This window comes from Capra hircus, chromosome 13, assembly GCF_001704415.2.
Source record: "Capra hircus breed San Clemente chromosome 13, ASM170441v1, whole genome shotgun sequence".
NCBI lineage: Eukaryota > Metazoa > Chordata > Mammalia > Artiodactyla > Bovidae > Capra > Capra hircus.
In genome coordinates, this window is record NC_030820.1 from 3,255,307 (window position 1) to 3,282,159 (window position 26,853).

Below are 26,853 nucleotides of genomic sequence, written 5' to 3' on the forward strand. Positions count from 1 at the left end.
CCAATCCCCTCTAGCCACCTTTATGAATGGTAATACAAATTTCATCTTTATGTTAATATATTATAAACCCATCAACACAGTTTCATACATATGGATTAATGCAGATGTCTTCTCATAATAGAAGAGAAGAATTACAAACCAAAAACTACTGACTTTTATATTTAACCATGTATTTGCCCTTACTGATAATCTTCACTTCTTTCTGCATATGGATTTAAGTCACTATCCAATGTCTCTCCATTTCAGCCCTGTAGTGTTTCTTGTAAGGTGATTCTGCTGGCAGCAAATCCTTTCAGTTATTGTTTTGTTTTAATCTAAGAATGTTTCAAGCTATCCCTTTTTTGAAAGACAGTTTTGCTGAATATAGAATTCTTGGATAAAAGTCCTTTTTCTTCATCACTCTGAATATACCATCTCACTGCATTCCTGGTTTCTGATTAGAAATCAGCAGTTAGTCTAATTGAGGATCCCTTATACTTCTCTCTTATGACTTTCAGGATGCTCTCTTGGTCTGTGGCTTTTAATAGCTTTATTATGATGTACTTCTACTTGGAGTTCACTAAGTTTCTTGGATGTTTAATGTTATTCCTCAAACTGGGAAGAAGTTTATTTCTTCAAATATTCTTTCTATCTCTTTCTTTTCTCCCATTCTACTTATTTTATAGATATTTGGTATGTTTAGTATGATCACTATCACGATGCTGTGATCACTCACCTAGAGCCAGACATCTTGGAGTGCAAAGTCAAGTGGGCCTTAGGAAGCATCACTATGAACAAAGCTAGTGGAGGTGATGGAATTCCAGCTGAACTATTTCAAATCCTGAAAGATGATGCTGTGACAGTGCTACAATCATCACACCAGCAAGTCTGAAAAGCACAGCAGTGGCCACAGGACTGGAAAAGGTCAGTTTTCAATCTGATCCCAAAGAAGGGCAATGCCAAAGAATGTTCAAACTACCACACAATTGCACTTACCTCACAAGCTAGCAAAGTAATGCTCAAAATTCTCCAAGCTAGGCTTCAACAAGTACGTGAACCAAGAACTGCCAGATGTTCAAGCTGGGTTTAGAAAAGCCAGAGAAACCAGAGATCAAATTGCCAACATCTGTTGAATCATAGAAAAAACAAGATAATTCCAGAAAAACATCTCCCTCTTCTTCATTGACTACACTAAAGCCTTTGACTGTGTGGATCACAACAAACTGGAAAATTCTTAGAGATGGAAATACCAGACCATCTGGCCTGCCTCCTGAGAAATCTGTGTGCAGATCAAGAAGCAACATTTAGAACCAGATATGAAAAAACGGACTGGTTCCAAATTGGCAAAGGAGTACGTAAAGGCTATATATTGCCACCTTGTTTATTTAACTTATATGCAGAGTACATCACGGGAATACCAGGCTGGATGAAGCACAAGCTGAAATCAAAATTGCTGGGAGAAATATCAGTAACCTCAGATATGCAGATGACACCACCCTTATGGCAGAAAGCACAAAGGAACTAAAGAGCCTCTTGATGAAAGTTAAAGAGGAGAATGAAAAAGCTGGCTTAAAACTCAGCATTCAAAAACGAAGATCATAGCATCTGGTCCCATCACTTCGTGGCAAATAGATGGGGAAACAGTGGAAACAGTGACAGACGTTAACTTCTTGGGCTCCAAAATCACTGTAGATGGTGACTGCAGCCATGAAATTAAAAGACACTTGCTCTTTGGAAGAAAAGCTATTACCCACCTAGACAGCATCTTAAAAAGCAGAGACATTGCTTTGCCAACAAAGTCCATCTAGTCAAGGCTATGATTTTTCCAGTAGTCATGTATGGGTGTGAGAGTTGGACCATAAAGAAAGCTGAGCACCGAAGAATTGATGCTTTTGAACTGTGGTGTTGGTATGTTAAACATTTGTTGCTGACTGTTTTTGACAAATGCCCTGGGGAAGACACTATTCACATTGATTGCATTCTGGTACATGACAAATACAGATAAGCCCTAAGAGCAGGAGTTTCCAGGAAACTTTTAAACAGGTCAGGTCAGTTCCGTTCAGTTCAGTCACTTAGTCGTGTCCAACTCTTTGCATCCCCATGGACTGCACCACATCAGGCCTCCCTGTCCATCATCAACTCCCGGAGTTTACTCAAACTCATATCCATTGACTCTGTGATGCTATCTGATCAACTCATTCTCTGTTGTCCCCTTCTCCTCCTGCCTTCAATCTTTCCCAGCATCAAGGTCTTTTCAAATGAGTCAGTTCTTCACATCAGGTGGCCGAAGTATTGGAGTTTCAGCTTCAGCATCAGTCCTTCCAATGAATATTCAGGACTGATTTCCTTTAGGAAGGACTGGTTGGGTCTTCCTGAAGTTCAAGGGATTCTCAAGAGTCTTCTCTAATACCACAGTTCAGAAGCATCAATTCTTTGGTGCTCAGCTTTATTTATGGTCCAGCTCTCACACCCATACATGACTACTGGAAAAACCATAGCGTTGACTAGATGGAGTTTGCTGGCAAAGCAATGTCTCTGCTTCTTAATATGCTGCCTAGGTTGGTCATAGCTTTTCTTCCAAGGAGCAAGCATCCCTTTTAATTTCATGGCTGTAGTCACCATCTGCAGTGATTTTGGAGCCCCCAAAAATAAAGTCTGTCATTGTTTCAATTGCTTCTCCATCTACTTGCCATGAAGTGATGGGACCAGATGCCATGATGTTCGTTTTCTGAATGTTGAGTTTCAAGTCAACTTTTTCACTCTCCTCTTTCATTTTCATCAAGAGCCTCTTTAGTTCTTTTTCACTTTCTGCCATAAGGGTGGTGTCATCTGCATATCTGAGGTTATTGATATTTATCCCGGCAATCTTGATTCCAGTTTGTGCTTCACCCAGCCCAGCATTTCTCATGATGTACTCTGCATATAAGTTAAATAAGCAGGGTGACAATATGCAGCCTTGACATACTCCTTTCCCCATGTGGAACCAGTCTGTCGTTCCATGTCCAGTTCTTACTGTTCAAATAGTGACAATTCTCTCTCTTTAAAAGAAAAAAACACTATTTATTTTAATTGGAGGATAATTACTTTACAATATTGTATGAGGCTTCCCAGGTGGCATTAGTGATAAAGAACCTTCCTGCCAATGTAGGAGATGAAAGAGACACAGATTCCATCCTTGGTTCAGGAAGATCCATCCCCTGGAGGAAGGTATGACAACTCTTTCTTGAAGGATCTTCTGGGGAGTTCCAAAACAATTATGCTTCCCTCTACTGGCCTCTAGGCTCATGGGTTTGCAAGGGTACTACAGAGCTATGGAAAACAGAATGGAAGCAAGAGAAGTTAAATGCCACAAAACTTGCTGTTCTTACCTAGATTCAGCCATTTTTATTGAATAAATTGTTTAAATCAGATTGTTGCAAACCTTTGCCTAATTTGCAGAGGCAAGAAAAAAAAAGTTTTAGAAAAATTTTGCGAATATTCTTATTGCTTTTTTTCAAGGAGCAGATTTTGGAAATAACTACCACATCATTCCAAAAGTAACTCCTTTATTATTACTATTTTATTATTAAAATGTTGACTCCAATAGGATTCCTGCCCAGATGTCAGCTCCCCATCTCACATTTAATCCACACTCTCTCTTTAGCATTACCCAAAACAAAGAGATTAAAAATCCACTTCAAACAATTTTTTTTTCTTCTCCACTCTAAAAATGGGTGCCATTTTGACAGACTGAACAAGCAAGGTTTTAGAATTGCCAAGGCATTATGAGATAGACATTTCAGATAGAACATTGCAGCCCACCCAAGTCAGGAGTGCCTGCTTAAAAGCATTTTGAAATAATTTTGATATCTCCATCCTTTTTAAGAGTAAGGCAGTCACATTAAAAAAAAAAAAAAAACCTCTAGGAGTGGAAGTGCTGAATCACATGGTAGTTCTATTTTTAATTTTTTGAGAAACCTCCATAATATTTTTACTTTCCTGGTGACTCAGATGGGAAAGAATCTGCCTGCAGTGCAAGAGACCAGGGTTGGGAAGATCCTCTGGACAACGGAATGGCTCCTTATTTCTGTATTCTTACCTAGATAACTCCATGGACAGAGGAGCCTGTCAGGCTACAGTCCGTGGGTCACAAAGAGTGGGACACCACTAAGCGACTGTCACTTCTCTTGTCAATAGTGCATAAGTATTCCCTTTTCTCTAAATCCTTGCTAACATTTGCTATTTCTTGACTTTTTTATAATAGCCACACTGACAGGTGTGAGGTGATACTTCATCGTGATTTTGCTTTGCATTGCCCTGATTTTCTAATGCTGATTATCTTTCAAGGTGCATGTTGGACATCTGTATGTCTTTGGAAAATTGGAAAATTGTCTATTCAGGTTCCTTGAACAGTTTTTAATCAAATTGTTTTATATTGAGTTGTATGAGTCCTTTGTATATTTTTGGATATTAGCCCCTCATATCATTGACAAAAATGAACCTCCACACGGACCAAGAAACTGAAGTCTCCTTAAGGCCAAAGTGCTGAGAACAGGAATCCTCTCGCGGGGGCCAGCAGGGAGCGCCACTACCCTCCTTCCTCCAGACGCCCCGCCTCAAACCGCAAAATCCCGTCTTTACACAGGGCCTTTTCCTCTTTCTCACGTCTCAGCTGTCTCCTCTTCTTCCTCCATGAACCGTTCTCAATAAAACCAAAAATCTCCCTCTCTCTCTTCAAAAAAAAAAGATTTCTCCCATTCAGTAGGTTTTCTTTTCATTTTGTTATTGGTTTCCTTTGCTGTCCAAATGCTTTTTAGTTTGATGTAGGCTCATTTGTTTACATATGCTTTTGTTGTCCTTGCCTAAGGAGACAGACCCAGTAATTCCAGTTCTGGGTATTTATCCAAAGAAAACAAAAACACTAATTCAAAATATATATATGCACTCCAATATTCATTGCAGCATTTATACCAGACAAGATATGGAGGCAACCTAAGTGTCCACTGATAGATGAATGAATAATCTCAGCCATAAAAAGAAATGAAATCTTGTCATTTGTGGCCACATTTATGGACATAGAGGGTATTACACGAAGTGAAATGTCATACAGACACAGACAAATACTGTATGTGGAATCTAAAACAGCAAGTAAACAAATATAACAAAACACAAACAGACTCAAAAATACAGAGAACAAACTGGTGGCATTCAGAAGGAAGAGGAGTGGGAAGATAGACAGAATAGGGGAAGGAGGATTAAGAGGTGCAAACAGTTATAAAATAAGTAAGTCATGGGGAAGTAATATACAACATAGGGAATATAGTCCAAAGTGTTATAATAACCAAGTTTGGTGACATATGGTAACTAGAGTTATTGTGGTGATCGTTTATTAGTATATAAAAATATACTAATTAGTATATAAAAATTACTATATACTATTAATTAGTATATACTAATTAGTATATTAAAAATCCCTATGCTATACCCTGAAACTAATATTAAGTCAATTATGCTTCAACAAAATTTTTTAAATAAAATAAAATCAGGCATTTTAGTGTTTATCCTTCTCCAAAGTAACCATCTTTAAATATTTCAGTTATAAGTTCTTCTTACTGTTTATAACCTCAATGTTAAGTGATATAATTCTATTTCTTAATATACCAACTTTAAATGATATTTATTAATCCTTTCTTATTAAAGGTTAGAACATGATCTAATTGGCCCTTTCTCCCTTATTCCAACACCTAAACTTTGTTACTTCTGTTAATTTTTGGCTTTCTGCTGATTAATTTTACATATAACTCAATATATAATCATATAATATGATTATCTTTTCTTTCTTTTTTTTAAATTTTAATTGGAGGGTAATTACTTTACAACATTGTGTTGACTTCTGCCATATAACAGTGTGGGTCAAGTACATGTGTTACCCCGCCTCCTGAATCTCCCCCCCAGCGCCTCACCCCTTCCCACCCCTCTAAGTTGTCACAGAGCACTAGGCTGAGCTGCCTGAACCCAGACAGCAGCTCCCACTGGCCATTTTAGACAGGATGGCACAATATGCCAGTGCTCCTCTCTCAATCTGTGCCAACCTCTCCTTTACTCTCTGTGCCCAGAGTCCGTTCTCTGTGTCTGTGTCTCTATTCCTGACCTACAATTAGGTTCATCAGTACCATTTTTCTAGATTCCGTAGACATGTCCTAATATACGAAATTTGGTTTTCCCTTTCTAACTCACTTCACTCTGTATTAACAGGGTCCAGGTTCATCTGCTTCACTAGAACTGACTTGAATGAATTTCTTTTTATGGTTAGTAATATTCCATTGTAACCATATGGACCACAACTTCTTTATCCATTCATCTGCCAGTGGACATCTAGGTTGCTTCTATGTCCTAGTTATTATAAATAGTGCTGCTATGAACATTGGGGCACATATGTCTTTTTAAATTATGGTTTTCTCAGAGTATATGTCCAGTAGTAGAATTGCTGGGTCATGTGGCAGTTTTATTTCTACTTTTTAAGGAATCTCCATAGTGGCTGTGTCAATTTTTATGCCTCCCTTCCTCCAGCAGCCCCTCAGTCACCGATCCCCCAGCCTAGACCTTCTCCCACTCCCCCCTACCTGGTACCTGGTCACTCCTGGGGCTCCTCCCGTCAGCCTGTCCACTGCAGGTCCTTCCCGCACCTCCTGAGCATCCTAGGTGTGGGGAGACATGAACCCCCTGCCTTCCCTCACTGTCATCTCGGCTTTGCCCCTAAACTTTATTTTTTTCTTCTATCAGCTTTATTCTCTTACAAGTGAAGTGAAGTAGCTCAGTCGTGTCCAACTCTTTGAGACCCCATGGACAGTAGCCTACCAGGCTCTGCCGTCCATGGGATTTTCCAGGCAAGAATACCAAATAAAATTGGATAAATTGGATCTTGTACATTAAATAAAATCTCTCCACCTTGTCTCTTCCTGTTAAAGTACCTCCTTTAACAGTCACATTCTGAAAGTTCTACCATCTCTTTTTTATAATATTTAGATTCTGTTAGATAATTAAATCTTCTGTGCTTGATATACAACTTGATTATAAACTTTGAAAATTAATAAATAGCACTTAAGCATTATGATTATATGATTACTATCCATTACAGAACCAGGTAAAATATTATGTTTTTAAATATTCCTATGGCACTAAATCTTCACCATAATAACAAGAAAATAAAGAGAAAGAACAAATGGAAAATATTTCCTTAAGCACCATCAAAAATTTCTCAAATTTTTTTCATATTTGAACTAAAAATCTAAGTTGTAGTTTTGCTTTTCATGGTATTTTTAAATAGGGACTTTTTATTTTTACTGCTCTTAGAAGAAAGCTGTGGAAAATTCTTAAAGAGATGGGAATACTAGAACAACTTATCTGTCTCCTGAGAAACTTGTGTGTGGGTCAAGGAGCAAGGCTTAGAACCAGACATGGAACAACTGATTGGTTCAGAACTGGGGAAAGGAGTCCAACAAGGCTGTATATTGTCTTCCTGCTTATTTAACTCATATGTGGAGTACATCATGTGAAATGCTGGGCTGGAAGACTCACAAGCAGGAATCAAGATTGCCAGGAGAAATTTCATCAGATATGCAGATGATATCACATTAATAGCAGAAAGTGAAGAGGAACTGAAGAGCCTCTTGATGAGGGTGAAAAGCAGAGTGAAAAAGCTTGCTCAAAACTCAACATTCAAAAAACTAAAATCATGACATCCAGTCCTATCACTTAATGGCGAATAGACGTGGAAAAAATAGAAACAGTGGCAGATTTTATTTTCTTGGGCTCCAAAATTACTATGAACAGTGACTGCCACCATGAAATTAAAAGACACTTGCTCCATGGAAGAAAAGCTATGACAAACCTAGACAGTTTATTCAAAAACAGAGACATTATTTTGCCAACAAAGGTCCATCTAGTCAAAGCTATTGTTTTTCCAGTAATCATGTACGGGTGTGAGATTTGGACCATAAAGAAGGCTGACCACCAAAGAACTGATGCTTTTGAACTGTAATGCCAGAGAAGACTCTTGAGAGTCCTTGGACAGTAAGGAGATCAAACTAATCAGTCCTAAAGGAAATCAACCCTGAATATTCATTGGAAGGACTAGATGCTGAAGCTGAAGCTCCAATACTTTCTTTGGCCACCTGGTGCAGAGTTGACTCACTGGAAAAGACCCTGATGCTGGGAAAGATAGAAGGCATGTGGAGAAGAGGGCAGCAGAGAATGAGATGGTTGGATGGCATCACTGAATCAATGGACATGAGTTTGAGCAAATTCTTGGAGAGAGTGAAGAACAGGGGAGCCTGGTGTGCTGCAGTCCATGGGGTCACAAAGAGTTGGACATGACTTAATGACTGAACAACAACAACAATGCCATTGTCAGACCAATACCATAATCATCCACCTTTTAAATTATACTATTTGCTACATATAATTTGCACTGATATATTTCTATACTTGCTTCCTAGCTTTGATAGTAAGAAAAAAACTCAATATTAGTTCTAATATTTCTTAAATCTTTAGTCTACCTGCATTTTGTGGCTTCCTTTGCAAATATATTTTATTAGGGTACAATGCTGTGAAGTTGTTTTTCACAGAAAGAACACAGGTAAACTTCCTGATGTTGTGTATATCCGGAAAGGTCTTTATTTCACCCTTTATTGTTTATGAACACTTTGGCTTGGTATAGACTTACTGACTAAATTTTATCTTTCTTCCAACATTTGAAGACTTATTCCATTGACCCTACCTTCTGGATTCACTGATGAGAAGCCTGATGTTGATGTGATTCATATTTCTTTGTAAACAACCATCCTTTTCTCCTCTACAGAACCTCTTAAAATCTTCCCCAAGGAAAGTGGAAAATAATTTAAAAGAAACAACATATTCATTGCATGGTGCTAACTTGTCAGTGAACAATACTTACCTAGTCATATTAATGGCTAAGTGATTATATAAAGAAAACTCATGATATTGAAAGAACAGGGAGAGGAAAATCTAAGAGAGCTTGATTACCATTGATCATAACAGGAAGTCAAATGATATTCTATTTTATAAATCAAGAATTAATAGTGTTAGAGCCTTCCCTTAGCAGCTAAGAATCCGTCTTCCAGCTCAAAGGATGTGTGTTTGAACACTGGTTGGGGAACGAAGATCCCACACTGGGGGCGGGGTTGCAAGTAAGCCCACATAACGCAACTAGAGAAAGCCTGTGTGTGCAATGAATACCCAGTGCAGCTAAAATTTTAAAATTTTTTAAAAAGAGTTAACAATGTCTGCATATTATTTAGAAACAAAAAAAATTTACCCAAAGGAAAAGCTAATGTCATTGACAATTGTTGCCTCTTGAAAATAAGATGTAGATAAATAAACAAATAGATAAAGTCAAGAGCAGAAAAGTGTTATAAAGAAAAATAATTCAGAGTAAAAAAATAAAGAATGATAGCGAATTGGAGATTAGCCAAACTCAACGAGTTTGGATTATCAGAGAAGGTTCTTTTGAAAAAGTAGCAGTTGAGAAAATGAGACATGAGTGGGAACAAGTGTTTCGGGTAGTGTTTTGGGTTAAGTTAATAGCAAAGGCAAAGGTCCTGAGGTGGGAGTGAGTGTGATTGTACAGTGAACAACAACAAGACCAATATGACTGCAATGAAGATAAGTGGAGAGAGAACACTGGGAAAGAAACTTAGAGAGCTGGCCAGGAGCCTGATCTTACAGGTCAAGAGAAGAGCTCTAAGTGTGATAGGAACCGTTTAACATTTTTGAGAAAGACTTGTCTTTGAAAAGTGTCACTGTGGCAGCTATGTAGAGAAATAGGGATTAGGAGACAAATTAGGAATTTACTTTTAATAATTCACTGAGAAATGATGGTGGCTTAAACTAAGATAGGATCTATGGAAAGTTGAGAAGTCACTGAATTTTAAAAATGTACTGACAATAGAACATTTGCTTACGGGTTAGACGTACATGTGAAAGAGATGAGTGAAATAAGATTTTTCATCTTCTTTCTGAGAAAGTAGGTGAATGTAGTTGCCATTTATAACACAGGGGACAAAGTGAGAGGAGTCATTTTGGAGTTAAAAATCACAAATTCTTCATGCTAGGTTATAAATCCATATTTATGTTTTTATTTAAGTGCATGTGTGGAATACAACGGGTTCGAGAAATAAATAGGACTAAACATGTAAAGATGAGAGCATTAATAGGTAAATGCTACCTGAGGTTCTATGTGCTATATGTGCTGTGTGCTAAGCTGCTTCAGTCGAGTCTGATTCTGTGTGATCCTATGGACTGTAGACCGCCAGTCTCCTCTGTCCACGGGATTCTCTAGACAAGAATACTGGAATCGGTTGCCATTTCCTTCTACAAGGGATCTTCCCGACCCAGGGGTCAAATCTGTGTCTCTTAAGAGTCCTGCATTAGCAGGGAGGTTCTTTAACACTAGCACCACTTGTGAAGAATTGGATAAAATCACCAAGAAATGAGTGTATAGAGAGGAGGAAAGGTCTTGACCTGAGCCTGGAGAGTTGAGAAGATGAAGAAAAGCCAGAAAAGGAGAATACCAAGATGCATCTGCGTATTACTTTAGTAAACAAGACATCTTGTGATATTGTTAATTAAGCTCGTAAGTATGCTCTTTTGTCTCAACAATATTTTTGGAGGTATGTCTCCTTGTGAAAGGGCAACAAAAGCAAAATTAAACAAATGGAACTACATCGAACTAAACTACTTTTGCATAGCAAAGGAAACCATCAACAAAACAAAATGGCAGTCTACTGAAAGGGAGAAGATATTTGTATATGACATATCTGATAAGGGGTAAATATTCAAAATATATTTTTAAAAACTCATACAACTCAACATCAAAAAACAAACAATGCAACTAAAAATGGGCAGAGGACTTGAATAAACATGTTTCTAAAGATGACATAGAGATGGCCAACAAGCACACGAAAAATCACTAATCATCAGGGAAAAGCAAATCAAAACCACAGAGGTATCATCTCACACCTGTTAGAATGGTGATTATCAAAAAAACAATAAATAGCAATATTGGCAAAGATTTGGAAAAAAGGGAACCCTATTTTTCTGTTGATGAAAACGCAAACTGGTAAAGCAACTATGGAAAACAGTATGACGTTTCCTCAAAAAATTAAAAATAAAACTACCATACAACCCATCAATTCCACTCTTGGATATTTTCCTGAATAAAATAAAAACAATAATTTGAAAAGATATATGCATCCCTATGTTCATAGTAGCATTATTTACAAAAACCAAGATATGGAAGCAACCAAAGTGTGTCCATTAATGGATAAATGAATGAAGAAGGCATGATATACACATATATTAATATTTTATACATATAAACAATGGAATATTACTCAGCCATTAAAAAATAAAATCTTATAATTTGCACCAACATGGCTAGACTTGGAGGGCATTTTGCCAAGTAAATAAATGATAGAAAGACAAATACTGTATGATTTCACTTATTTATGGGCTCTAAAAACAAAAGAAATGAACAAATATAATAAAACAGAAACAAATTCATAGATACAGACAACAAACAGGTGGTTGTCAGAGGGAGGTGGGTGAAGGAGATTAAGAGGTACAAAGTTCCAGTTTCAAAATAAATGAGTCATGGGGATTATAATACAAAATAAATGTATAGCATGAGGAATACAGTCAATAATATTGTAGTAACTTTGGTGACAGATGGTTACTAGACTTGTCATGATGATCATTGCTTAATGCATAGAAATACTGAATCACTGTTATGTGCTTAGAACTAACATAGTAGTGTGGGTCAATTATACTTTAATTTTTTAAATGAAGCTGAGAAAAAAACAGCTGATTAACTTGTCTAAGTCACACAGTTGAGAGTAGAGCCAGGGTATAAACACAGGCCATTTGGTTTGTGAGCCTCTACCGTGCTGCCTCAAGAAAGCCAGATTTTGGCCACTCTGGAGAATAAAATGCAAACGGGGCAGTCTCACAGTGATTAGAGCCATCTGTGTATGAAAAGGCTTGCCTTTCTGAAACGGTGATGAGTCCTGTACAACCGCAGGTGTTCAAGTACAAGTTGGACTACCACTTGGCCAAACTAATCAGAGTCTTACTATTCGAAGCGTCATCCATGGATTAGCAGCAATGACACTACTTGGGGGCTTGATAGAATTTCAAGCTCCTCCTCAAGCCCACTATCAAAGCTTAAGAAGCACTCTAGCACAGGATATTTATGAAGCGGAGTTATAATACAGGGGTGAGAAGCATGGCTATACTGTCAGAGAGGGCAAACCTCAGCTAAGCCAGTTTCGAGCCATGTCACTTATTTGCCTCAGTTCAGTTTCTACATCTGAAAAGGGCCAATAATTGTATTCCCATGGGGTTGCTGTGAGAATTTAATGCACTTATACATGAGAGAGTCAATTCCTAGGCAGGTTGATAAGAAGTCTGGGGGTCCCTGAGGAGGAGAAAGGGGTCTGGGGCTCTCAAAGCAGAGATAGGGGTCTGGAATTCTCAAGAAGGAGGAAAGAACAGACATCTTTTTTTTTTTTTTTTTTTCCTCTTTCTCTCTATACACTCCTTAGTCTTAGTCACATAAAATGTTTTTTTCTTTAAGACCTGAACTGATGATTACACACAAACAATTCTGTTTAAACTCTGTACTAAGGATTATATAACAGTTTCTCCTTTCTGAAAACATTCTGGCTAATCCTGTTATCTTAAAATGTAAATTATGGGAGTGGGTCTCCTAAGATCTTTACAACCTTGAGACATTCTTTCGATTTAGACTGCAGCTATGAAATTAAAAGAAGCTTACTCCTTGGAAGAAAAGTTATGACCAACCTAGACAGCATATTCAAAAGCAGAAACATTACTTTGCTGACTAAGGTCCTTCTAGTCAAGGCTATGGTTTCTCCAGTAGTCATGTATGGATGTGAGAGCTGGCCTGGGAAGAAGGCTGAGCGCAGAAGAATTGATGCTTTTGAACTGTGGTGTTGGAGAAGACTCTTGAGAGTCCCTTGGACTGCAAGGAGATCCAACCAGTCCATTCTAAAGGAGATCAGTCCTGGGATTTCTTTGGAAGGAATGATGCTAAAGCTGAAACGCCAGTACTTTGGCCACCTCATGCGAAGAGTTGACTTATTGGAAAAGACTCTGACGCTGGGAGGGATTGGGGGCAGGAGGAGAAGGGGACGACCGAGGATGAGATGGCTGGATGGCATCACTGGCTCAATGGCCGTGAGTCTGAGTGAACTCCGGGAGTTGGTGATGGACAGGGAGGCCTGGCGTGCTGCGATTCAAGGGGTCGCAAAGAGTCGGATATGACTGGGCGACTGAATTGAACAGTCCTATAACCACCTTTTAAAATGCATTTTAAAACCTGGGATAAGTTTAACCCCCAAAGTTTAAAAAAGGCACTCCTGATCTTCTTCTGTGATGCTGAATTGCCACAGTATCTTTTGAAAGATGGGGAACATTAACTTGCTGCTGAAGGGTCTCAATAATAATACTGTTTCACAATTAGGTTGATTCTGTAGAAAACAAGGGAAATGGGTAGAAGTGCCACATGTGTTGCTCTATCTCTCTGCGAGACATGCCAGACTTGTGTTCTAAGGGTGTGGATTTGGGTATGAAACCTTCAGCTCCCTCCTGTCCTTACTTTGCCCCTGTATCTCAGATTCCCAGCTGAGCAGGATGAGAATCAGGGCACGCTTCCTGGAGGGGTTGCCTCAAGTCTAGGTAGAAATTCAAAGTCCCAATTGTGGTTGAGACTATTTAGAGGATCCAAAACGTACATGGAAGGCTTTATAGGACTGACTTGACTTTGTGATGCTACTTGGAGAGATGTAACACATGTCTTGGGACAGACACTGATTCCTGACTCAAAAACTTGAGTTTTGGGGGAAGCTACTACTTTTGGAGATGAACTGGATGTATTCTTAAAGGACTTAAGCAAGCACACACTAAGACTTTAAACTATGCTAACTTGGCTGACATAGAACAGGGAGAGAAGGAAACTCCTGGTAAATTCCTAGATAGACTATGGGAGGCTCTCCACAAGTTTACTGTAATTGATTTCAACTTTCTCACTCACTCAGCGCCAGATATCTGCCGTAAGTTACTAAAACAGGCGTTCAGACCAAATCAGTCTCTAGAAAAACTGTTACAGCAGGCTCAGACAATATATTATAGTAGAGAATATGAGAAGGATAAACCAAAGAAGAGGCCCAGGCTCTAGTGATGGTTGTGAAAACTGCTAAGAATCAGCCTGAAGAGAAAAAAGCCCAGAGGGACCCAGGTGAAAAGGGACAGGCCTGTTATTACATGGGAAGGAGGGGCACCTCAAGTGGGCTTGCCCTCAGGCACCGAAGCCGCTCCCAGTTCCATGTCCAGTCTGTAAAGGACCACACTGGAGAAGAGACAGCCCCCTGAGGCGTAGGTCCCAGAGGTTGGGCTCTCAGGACAATCAGCACTGAAGGTGCCCAGGGGTCCCCACACAAGCGCCTGTTCTAATAAAATCTGAGGAACCCCAGGTGTTAATAATGGTGGTGGGGGGGCAATCCAGTCAATTTCCTTTTGGACACTGGGGCAACTTTCTGAGTCCTCCTGAAGCCCGTGCCCGCTTTCCTCCTGATCCACTACTGTAATGGGATTCTCTGTATGAGCCAAGTGTTATTATTCCAGCCATCCTTTAAGCTGCAACTGGGACTCTGTGCTATTTTCTCACGAGTTTCTATTTGTGCCAGTCTCCCTCACCGGTCTAGGCATCTGTTTTCATGAATATGGAGCCTGCTCTTTCTCTCCCATTAATCTAACAAAATGTAAATCCTAGAGTGTGGGCTGATGGAAAAACTATGGGTTGAGCACAAAATGCTGTCCCTGTCATCATTAAGCTCAATAACCCTCACCTATTTTCACATCAAAAGCAGTATCCACTAAAGCCTGAGGTTAATGAATGGGCAAAATATTACTGTACTGACTTCTCATGATGTAAGTGGGAGCTTAAACTCGAAAATTCAGAGCAACAGTACTCTACCTTTAAAGCTCCTGTAACTCAAGGAGTGTCAAAAGCTCTAGGAATAGAATATCACACTGTTCCTGGGGACCCCAATCTTCAGAAAAAGTTGAAAAGGCTAATGACATTATTAAGAGGCATCTGCATAAGCTAACTCAGGAAGCACAAGACAGTTGGTTTAAAGTTTGACCCACAGCTTTAATGAGGCCTTGAACTGCCTCTAAGAAGAAGGGACTGTCTCCATAGCAGACTGGTTTTGTGCACAGATATTGTCATAGATCCTGAAGTCTTAGAATGAACTATGTGACTCAGCTTTCAGCTTTTCAACCTCCTCATCAATTGAAGGCTTCCCATGGTGGGTTTCTCCATTCAAGAAAAAGACTTTCTTCAACTCTGAGAATACCTTCACCACCAACAATCATATGTGACGCCTCTTCTTGATCTGATGACATCTAACAATCTTAAGATGGAGTGATGTAACTATGGAAATAATGTGATTTTTAATTTTGATTATGTTTTAACCTGGTTTAATGACTCTTTTGCCTTACATCTGTAACTGTACAATGGGGTTTGTTTCTAACTGTCTGAAGGCTTTTAAGTTACAAATGGTTGTCCAGGCTCCTAGAAGTGCCACAACCTCCTACAACTATTACTTGGGGCTCCTGGATCAGAGGCCCTCAATATGAGGGTTAGGAGAATATGCTGCCTCAGCAATTCAGGGACAATGCCTCTCAATACCAGGAAGTAGTTATGGAATGAAAATGATGCCCCTTTCCCTGGCAACATAATTCTCCTAAAAGAAAAAAGGGGAATGAGAGAGTCAATTCCTAGGCAGATTGATAAGAAGTCTGGGGTCCCCAGGGAGGAGAAAGGGGTCCAGAGCCCTCGAGAAGGAGAAAGGGGTCTGGAATTCTCGAGGAGGAGGAAAAGACAAACATCTTTTCTCTCTCTCTCTTTCTCTCTCTCTCTCTCTCTCTCTCTCTCTCTCTCTCTCTCTCCATTCCTTAGTCTTGGTCACATAAAATGTTTCTTTCTTTAAGCCTGGAACAGATGATTACACAACAAACAACTCAGTTTAAACTCTGTACATATAACAACAGTGTATCCTGCTTGAGGACAGTTTCTCCTTTCTGAAAACATTCTGGCTAATCCTGTTATCTTAAAATGTAAATTATGACAGTGGGTCTCCTCAGATCTTGACAACCTTGAGACATTCTTTTGATTTATTTAATAGCTAATTTAAAAAGTATAGAACTCCCTTGTTTAGACTAGTGAGGGGGGCAATCTCCATCCCCCTTCTGATGTCTGTATAAGAAGCATTCTCTGTCCCCTTTCATACCTTAATAAAGCTCTGCTACACAAAAGTTCTTCAGTGATCAAGCCTGGTCCCTGTTTCCGAAGCTAAATCTTCTTCAGGGATCACAAATCCAACACTGTTCACCTTAAGGTATCATACATGCAAAGCACACATCACAATGCCTAATAGCTAAGTACTCAATAATTGTAAATCACTAATAGGAATATGCATCAGATGTAAGACTAGACCAGATAAATACCTCCTTTATCCTCTTTAAAGAAAAGAGTTTTATAAAAAGGATTTAAGAGGAAAAGGGTAGGAGAAATCAATTGATGCATAAATATCTTCAGTTTGAAATGCCTTTGATTCTTCAGATGAAAGAGTATTCAGTAGGAAGCTAGGAATATGTTTCTGAAGATCATGAGAGAAGGTGGGATGTGGAATATAAAAGTGAAAGTGTTAGTAGTTGTGTCTGACTCTTTGTGACCCCATGAACTGTAGCTCACCAGGCTCCTCTGGCCATGGAATTCTCCAGGCAAGAATACTGGAATTGGTTGCCATCTCCTCCTCCAGGGGATCTTCCCAACCCAGGAATCAAAACAGTGTGGATTCTTTATCACCCAAGCAATCAGGGAAGCCCATACTTCAGAGAATTGTGGGAATAAAAAGAGATCACATGTGTGCCAGTGCTTTACAATTTGTACAAATGTGAACCATTCAATCTTCTCTTTGGCTTAGAGTATTAAACTGTTCGTGATGGAGAGTCAGGACATGCTCCGTGGGTAAATGGAGCTCCCAGAGGGCTTGTGCAGGGCTCAGGGAAACGTCCAGCTTAATGTGTGGTGCACCACAATTTTACAGCTTCAAACCAAATGCTGTGGAGAATGAGCAGTCAGCAGAGAAGGTGGGGACAGGAGCAAGAGCATGATAGAGCACTTTAAGAAATGGAAAGCGTTGCACACACCGTCAAGTGAAGTCAGAGGTCAAAAAGAAGGGCAGTCCACTGGATATGAGCAAGAGGTCACTGATGCTATCTGCTGAGATATTAGAGTGCCTTGCCCAGCCTGGTACCTGTTAGCTGGCAGAACTGCACTGCTTTTCATGGCCAACGCTAACAGAATGACCCCAGATAGCCTTGCTCCATCCCAGCCATATCCTGAATTATTCAAACCAACCCATCCCCACCTGACTTTCACTGCCAGAGTCTCTGGCTCTTGAAATCAATTCTTATTGAAGATCTCACATCATCCCCTCAAAAACAGTAGCTGACACTTGATATTGATATTCTGTTCTGACTTCTGGCTGACTCTCTCCAGTATATTTTGAGTGTTTCTTCTGACCCAATTTTTACTTATGCTCCTTATTAGGTATTGATCTCTGAATTCCCTCCTTGATTGTACTTGGCATTCTTTTCTTTGGACTGTATTTTTTCTGCTTATTCCAAGTAATCATCTTGCCAGCCTAGATCTTGTCTTGAAATTCAGCCCAAACAAACCTATGGTCAGTGATCCATAGACTCATCCCATTACCAGCATGCTTGCATGCTAAGTTGCTTCAGTCATGTCCAACTCTTTGTGACACTATGGACCATAGTCCTCTAGGCTCCTATGTCCGTGGGATTCTCCAGGCAAGAATACTGGAGTGGGACATTTCTCTGAGAGTGTCTTTGGATGAAATTAACATTTAAATCAATAAACTGATGAAGCAGATTGTCCTCCCTAACGTGGTGAGCCTCATCCAATCAGCTAAAGCCCTGAGTAGAACAAAAAGGCTGATTCTCCCCCAAGTAACAGAACTCCTCTTGCCTGGCTTCCTTTAAACTGGGACACTGGCTTTTCCTTGTCTTCAGATTCAAACTGAAGCAACGGTTCTCCATGAATCTTGAGCCTGCTGGCTTTTGGTCTAGACCTACACCATCATTGGCTTGGTGTCTTTGATCTCCAGCTTGTTGGCTCACCCCACCCTGCAGGTCTTGAGACTCATCAGCCTCTATCATCATGTGAGCCAAATCCTTACAGTAAATGTCTTTGCATATATATATATATATATATATATATATATATACACACATACATACATATACACATACACACACATACATATTAGAGAACAAGAAGGGGGAGGGCAGTATGGGGGAGAGAGAATGTATGTCTCTATATATTCATTATCTATTGGTTCTGTTTCTCTGCAGAGATACAGATGGAGTAAGTTCAATGGGGCTGGCAGAGTCTGTACGAAAGCACAGTGATTCCAGTCTATACTAAAGCACAAATTCCAGCTGTATCATTTATTAGCTATGGTTAGATTACTTAGCCTCTCTAATCCTCAATTCCCCACTCTGTTTTACTAAAATCCCAATCCATTTCAGTGTCAAGCATATGGCAGGTAAATGTTGAGTAAATGAATGAACCAATACAGGTGAAGAAACCAGAGTCATTAATTGATACATATTTCATTAGCAGCTAATGAAAACAATCAACCCTTCATATTAAAGCAGAGTTATGTCACTACTTAAAGGAAAAGTTAAAAGTCTCATCAAACTGAGAGGTTTACTTAATCATTACTTCACAATTTACAATTTCCTTTTGAGTTGGTTATAATTTTTGTCCCCATTTTACCTATGAGAGGACCAAGGTACAGAGAGGTTACAGATCTAATAAAACTCCTGAAAGACTTACTAAAGGAATATTGTGATCGCTTTCAAAGAGCCCTTTGAAAGTTTGCTAATTTTGGCTATTATTTTCTCCTTCCTTTTGTCCCTGTCACAGGGTTCTTCCTCCCTGCTTGACCACCTTCATATCTCAGTATGGGAGAGGGTCCTAGGATGCGTTCATGTACAAAAGAGACCCTATAATTTCGATGCATTAAGGACTAGGAGTTTGGAAGCACTCAGCATCTGTCTGCTAAGTACTTCTCCTTCCATCCTACAATGTTGTTCTTAGTAAGGAATGAGGTGTTATTTGAAATTATGAGGTGCAGTCTTACTTTTTTTTTTCCAACACAGCAACCCAGAAACAGAAACCAATATCTTTAGTCCTCCGTCTACCTCTTACAAGATATGTCTCTGCCTCAGAGGTTTCAGGGCGCAATGAGTTTAGATTTAGAGTATTTACGTTTTCCCCAGGTACTATTAAGTCACTGTCTATAAATGGGGCGGGGGTTGGGGTCAGAGCTGGAAAAATGTATAAAGAGAAAGCAGCAAGTAAGCCACATGGAAAGGAAACCAAGGAATTGAAATGGTTGATCTGTCAAATTGTATATTCTTGTGCATTCACAATATTTTGAAATATTGTTCATGGGTATGATCTTGGAGAAGAGGGTTCTGAGCTGGGCTAGTTCTAAACTACTTGCAAACTGACTTTGGAAAGACCTTATAACATGTTATAAAAACTTTTTAATAATTATTCTTTGTGAGAGACAGTGAGAGTGCCGTCGCTCAGTCGTGTCTGACTCTTTTCGACTCCATGGACTGTAGCCCACCAGGCTCTTCTGTCCATGGAATTTTCTAAGCAAGAGTACTGGAGTGGGTTGCCATTTCCTTCTCCAGGGGATCTTCCCGACCCAGCAATCAAACCCAGGTCTCCCACATTGCAGGCAGACATTTTACCATCTGAGCCACCGGGGAAGTTTGTATCTTATACCTTACCTGGGAGATATAAACTAAAAATCTTACATCTGGAGTTACTGCAAACCAGGATACTCTGGCGCATGATGTACCAGAAAAAGCTTTCAGAGACTGAATTAGCATAGTGTAAATATCCATCCAGCAGAGCAGGTAATTTTCTCATTACTCATCAAATGAGCTCCTAAGCATTCATTACTCTACATGTTGGATCTTTGTAGAAATAACTCACAGGCAGCTGAATCATTTCAGAGCAAATTTCCCATCACTTTCCTTCTCTGTATGGCTTAGGCCTTTATGGATCCTGAATAACATAAATATGCTGGTTCCCTACTGGCAAGGATGACTATGGATTTTATTTTAAATCAAGCAAGGAGAAAACCCTAGGGGGGAAATCTCATAATCATATTAAAATGCATTTAGAGATGTCTGGTTTTCCTGAATAGACTTATATTTATCCAATGGCTATGTTTTCCAATTTATTCTTTTCTCAGAACAAAATGAAGAACATCTCAAATAGCATCGTTTTTAACAGAAGCACAAGAGAATGAGAAATGCTGCCTTCACCCAGCATAATCCTGTAGAGCTTGAGGTATTTTCTGTGATGCTTTGAATCAGTCTGACTCTCTCCTCGACTGTGTAATTTTTAAAGATGTCAATGTGGGGCATCAGCAGCTGAAAATTCAGAATACCAAGCCAGTCCTCCCCTGTGACTGCCACAGAGCTGTCGCCCGCAGGATAAGCCTTCATCACTGACGTAGATACTTTTTCAGTTTTACTATTTTTTAATCTGGAAAATCCCCTACCTCCTCCATTCCTGCACAAAACTTTCTGCCTGAATGACTTTCAGACTGAGGGCCATATACATATTCTGTTTCTTTCCACTTCAGGCTCCCCAAACCCTCAACTTTTATGGGCTAAAAAAAAGTCACATTTAGAGGAAAAAAAATTCTGATCATAAAGCGTTTTGCTGTGACATCAGTGCATTCGCCTTCACTTCTCCCAGCCCATTCCAGGTTGCTCTACAACGAAGGTGATAGTTATAACTAGGAGTTTCATTGTCAAGTATCTGAGGACCAAGCAGATTCTTTTTCTTAACTGTATAAGAATATTAAATGTTTAATGAAGTAAACACATTTCAGCAACACGTCCTGTTTTCAGAATCCAGCTTATTTGTTAATTATTATTGAAAGCATTAATATTTCAAAATACCCTTTGGTCAAGAAGTCTTTAAAGAGACTATAACATCCACTTATTTCAATTAAAGGTATTGCTTATTGAATTCTTACAGTTCTGTTCGGTATAAATGATCCCTTTACAACTCTGCTTCTCTCCTTTGTTTCCTGGGATTCGTTCTCTCTCTCTCTCCTTGTGCATTAAAAACCTAAGCTGGCTCTCATGCCTCAGAGCGGGGTTGTGTGTTGCGGGGGTTGGGAGTAGAAGTTATACGTTGTCCCCCACCGAGCCCCCAGACAAGGATTTTCCATCCCCTAAAAGGAGCCGTCAAATTTTAACACTGCGAGGCACGACTTCTAATCTCATTCTTCCCGGAAAAGTACAAACAGTTCCTCAACCGAGGTCCCCCCTCCCACGCGCTCCCCAGCTTGCCCTCCCCGCGGAGAGCCCCGAGACAGCCTCCCCAACACCTATGAATCATCCGAGAGGCTGCCACCGCGGGACTATTTGCATATGCGCCCTCCACCACCCCTCCCCTTCTTGGCGCCTAAAGCACACAACAAAGGACAAGATTATTGCTTTATGATTATTCTTTTTAATCTCTCCTATGACCAGCGCTACTAGCTTCTCTCGCCCACGTCTTGTTTTGAGCATCGGAAGGCCAGCTTCGTCTGGTACCGAGGGTTTGCGCACTGAATGAACCAGCAGAATTTTGTAGCGTCCCAGCATCCTTGAACCTGTAGCTATTCCCATACTACCCGCTCCCCAGAAGCCTAGTCAATCCTATAAGGCATGTACGGCGCCTCTGTGGACTAAGAAGTTCAACATAAAACCCTAGGCTCCGACTGCAAATTCAATCCCAAACAGCGTCATCTATTTTGCCCTCCTCAAACAGCTCTCAACTCCAAGCCTTGAACTCAGCAAACCCACGCTGGTTGGGTTAACTACCTACCATTCCCTACCCTTTCCCCCAACTCCTTTGAAATCTCTGTGATGATTGCTCTGACGTACTTTAAAATAACGTGTACTAGTCTCTCTCCGCAACTGACCATATTAATGCGAACTCCAAGCCCTCGATGCTACTTTGATAAAATGAAGAAATCACTCATAAAAATAGCAACCCACGTAGCCTGACCATATATGGAGCTGGTGGGGGTTGACAGGGATGCCCCTTCGGACCAGCTTTTTTTAAAAAGCAAATTGCAGCTGAAATCCCCCACCCCTTACTCCTCCTCTGCCTTCCCCTTCCGTTTCATGACTCAACCAAAGACTCAACTCAGCAGGGGAAATTTTTTGTATATATATAATCGCATATAGTCCATGTATATAACAAATACACATACATACACACACCTATACAAACAAAACAATATCAGAAGACCAGTCGAGAGATAAATGAATTTGCCCGTGCCTGGGTGTTAAAGTGGAATCATAAGAATAGTTCCGTTCGGGTGTTTATAAAAGACTAAAATACAAAGCTTTGCAGTAAAGTGAGCTGGGAGCTGAGTCAAGCGCTCAGTACCTCGCGGCTCCTCGCGGCTCCTCCCCTCCCACCCCCGCCCGCGTCCTCCCCCCGCCCTCCCATCAACACTTCCTCCCCGCCCCTCCAGGAGATGGCTATTAAAAGCTGCTGACGTCAAAAGGGACGGCCATCTTTGATGAGGGCAGAGCTCACGTTGCATTGAAGACAAAACCTCGGGGAGGTCAGGCGCTGTCTTTCCTTCCCTCCCTGCTCCGCGGCTCCTCCACACTTGGAACCTGCAGGGGCCAGGCGAACACCACCCTCTGGAGAAGCCAAGGTAAGGAGACCCCTCCCCAGGTCGTGGATCTGGCACTGGCTGGCTGCATACCCAGAAGGGACCACAGCTGGGCAGACCAAGTGAGCTTGGGCAAATACAAGAATTTGTGCACCCAGGGTGCGGTATTCCGTCTGTGTGCGTCCGGCTAGACTCTCGCCTAGGGCTTTATAAAGTATTTTCGAGGTGAGCTGCTTAGGGAAGGGGTGAATGGGGGTAGTGCAGATGGAGCGATGGGGTGGAAGCGCAAGAATACGTATGGAATAACTTACTCTTTTGAAACAGTAGTGGGACCCTCTGTCTCTTCCATTTTGCGATGCAGTTTTCAGAGATGTTTAGGCTGCTGTTTTTATCCTCCCCCCCCCCCCCTTCTGTAGATGAAAACAAACCAACCCTGTCGTTCTGACCTTATTATCATGACTGCTGTCGTTAGGGCGCTGTTATCCAGGGAAGAATTAGGTAGAAGGCAGGGTGTGGGCGCTGGGAGGCGAAAGAAAGGGGAGTTCCCGCCCCGGGCAAGCTGAGCTGCAGCCGCCACAGCAGCCTCCATGCCCCACAGACTTGATTTATGCCGCCTGCTCCACGTCAACAGCAGGCTGGCGGAAGGCGGGCGGGTAGTGCTGGGTGGGAGGGCTCTGCGGAAGACTGGCGGGGGCGGGGGCTCGGGCTCGCCTCCGGGACTGCGGCGGCCCGCGCTCAGCACCCTGGACAGCAACATCAGGGGACTGCATTGGCGCCCGCGACCTTTCAGCACCGCGGATAGCGGTCCGGCCACAGCGCCGCATCTACCTGCGGCAGAGACGCCTGGCCAGGGCTAGAGGTTTCAGGCCAAACTGCTTCTCTGAGACTCCGATCTCTCGGATATCCCCAATAGAGCAGGCATAGTAGGTTAAAAGGGAAAAATAAATCCCTCCTACCGGACCCCTCTGCAGGCAATTACCAGTTCCCATGCTTAGCTCCTGTATAGCTTCAGAAAAAAGTCTACTTATGGAAATTTTCTGTTACTCTCTCCCTCTCCTTACCCCCCGCCTTTTTAAGGTAGAAAACAAACACATTTTTAAAGATTTGTACTTATCTTCCAGTAGGAAATCAGGGGTTTTATTTATTGACACAAAATAGATCTGTCTACAGATCCTAGGTGGTCATGGATAAGGGTATATATGAAGATGGCAACACGATCTCTTTATAGGAGTGTTATATCTTTTGACATATATCTATTTGATAAAAAAAATATGGGGGTAATTGAACTAAGCAAAATCAACTTCAATAATGAATCCCTCTTCCTCTCCTTTATCTTTGTAATTAGGCATGAACAGAAGCACATACCCATAAAAATACATCTGTAAGAAATATTATGGGTCTTTCAGGGTGTAGATTTAACCTCTTTGGCCATGATTTCAGAATGAGAGTGTTTCCTGTAGACATTGGTTATCTCAGGATAATTTTCTGATTTTGACAACATTAAGACTGGTTTTCCTCCGGAGAATCCAACCGTGTCCTTCAGTGTGATGCAGATGGAAGGACCATAGTGTTAGACTGAAACTGGACTCTGACCTAAAGATCTACTGTAATTTCCTTTACAGCACTGCGGGATTTTGCTGAGGCAGTGATAAGTACTTTAACTATTTTCTACTCTGACATTTTGAGCCTCTGAGTGAAGAAAAATTGTTACAGGGATATTTCCAGCCATTTGGCATAGACAAAAATCAATATAAAATGACCAGGAACAAAACTGTGCTCGCTGAGTAGTTGTTAAATAAGAGTAACAGCATCATGTGTAAGAATGTAGATACCACACAGTAAATAAACGTTAGCATGATCCCTTGAAAAGCCTTAAAATAAGATCTTATATTGGGGCTAGTCATTAAGTCCAGTCATTTATATGCTAGAGGTACTCAAATGCCCTATCCACTTAGAGAAAGTATTTTTCATTCCTGGCTATTTATTTACTACTGTTATACAGTTTTTTATGGATAACTATGTGGATCCATGTAAGTATATATTCAACTGTTGTTGGATACAAATGTAAAATTGTTATTGAAGTGTATGTAACTGCATAGATGAATTTTATAACTCTGCAGTCTACAGATGAAATAAACAACTGTGTTTTAGTGATGGGAGGAGAGGAGACAAGATGGCTAGGAGTCTTTAAAAATGCTTTGACTCCATGCTGCATGTCCAGACAGCTCTCTGCGTAGTTGGGACAAATGAAAAAGCTCAACGCTTCCGGAATTACGTGCTTGGTCATTAGTAACTACTGCTGGGTTTGTTTGCTAGTGGAAGACTGGGACGGTGGGGCAGAGGTAGAGGACTGCAGTGAAGCTGGCAAAGGGCACAGATCTGGGAGGAAGTGTTGATGTGCACAATTATGGAGCTAATGGCTTACTGAGAAGTTAAACAGAAATGTAATTGAAACATGAATTTTAACATTTACATTGTTGATAAGCTTCAGGGAAAAAAATCAAAATATTTCCTATCTTAAGTTTTAAATTTAAAAAATCCAGGGCAATACAGTGAGAAGAGGCAGAAGCAGATGGATGTAAAGACTTGCCAAGAAACATTAACACAGACCTTCTGATGGCCCCTGCCTGATTGCTTGCTGGAATTTTCTGCTTTACCACCTTGGCATTCAGAACATGAAACAATTTGTAATCTTATTAACCTCTCCATGGTAAAATCTCCCAAGAATTCACTATCTTATTTTCACTTTGTTAGACATGCGTGACCACACATGCACAAACACAGTACAAACTGCCCCTGAATTAGATTATATAAAGACACTTTTGAAGTCTTAAGTCTTGACCATCAACCAAAAGACTGAGGTGTCTGCCAGCAGCACCTCCTCTTGTAGCAGGCAGCCTTCAGCAGATCGTGTAGGTGTTGGCGATCAGGAGAAGTGAGAGATAATTTGAGAGAGAAGTTGAGAAAGAAGATATGAAGGATTAAAAATACATGAGTCTGCTTTTTATATGATGCACTATGAATAAACTTTTTCTCACATCATGGAACTGATTTACAGCTCTATAAAGGGAAGAAAATTGGTGTTTTCAGCCTCAGTGCTAGATACATTTCTGCAATGTCATCCCTTGTCAGCAGAGACAAACCTGATTGAAAGATATTGATCAATCAGTGAGCACCAGATGCATAAATGAACCCAACTGAAGATATAAAATCTCATGCTTAAATGGTTTTTGACCTCAAGAAGTTTAACATCTAGTATTCTTAATGAAAACAATAAACAACAAACATTTGTAAATAATACCAGAAAGAAAATACAATAAAACAGTAGAAGGAAAATCATGAGGGAGTATATAATTATTTGCTAAGTCAGTGTGACCAAAAGTAAGGAATGGAAATTCTTAGGGCAATATTTCATTGGACTAGAATGGTTTGACAGAGGAAACAGAACCTGAGCTGGCTTTTGGAGGTTGGAGAGAGGTGGGGGGAAGTCTGCCAAGTAAAAGTTACAGCATAGGTAGGACTACAAGTTAAACATGCTCAAGTTATGCTCAGCAAACCCTAAAAATGCCCATCCATTTGGGTGGAGTGGGAAGCTTGAAAAGGGGAACATGCTAGAACAGTGAGTTAGAGCCATCTATGAAAGGCCTTGAATGCTACACTGAGGAATTAGTGCTTTATCCTTTGCAGATGATTTCTGAGCAGAAGCTGATGTACAAAGTAGCCATGTCTTTTTTTAGCATTTTGGAATTGTTGTTGACTGAATGGAACTAAATTTGCATTCTCTCATGAATAGAGAGTGGCAAAGTGTTATCATAAAGGATGATAAATTAAAAAAATAATAACCAGTCCTCATTTAGTCATCTGTTAAGATCACCCTGCATGGAGGGAATATTCTCAGATATAGAGAATGGACTTGTAGGAGAAGGAGAGAGTGGGACAAATGGAGAGAGGAGCATCGACATATATACACTACCGAGTGTAAAATGGA

The 26,853-nt window shown here is 40.4% G+C and overlaps 1 protein-coding gene across 2 annotated transcripts in view; it reads left to right on the forward strand.

Annotated features, from left to right (window-relative positions):
* Positions 22,728-26,853, forward strand: part of SNAP25 (synaptosome associated protein 25) — an 87,488-nt gene continuing 83,362 nt past the window's right edge. For both annotated transcript variants that reach the window (XM_005687812.3, XM_005687813.3), the window contains exon 1: positions 22,728-22,907. The gene's annotated coding sequence lies outside the window, so the exon portion shown is untranslated. The remainder of the gene's footprint in view (positions 22,908-26,853) is intronic.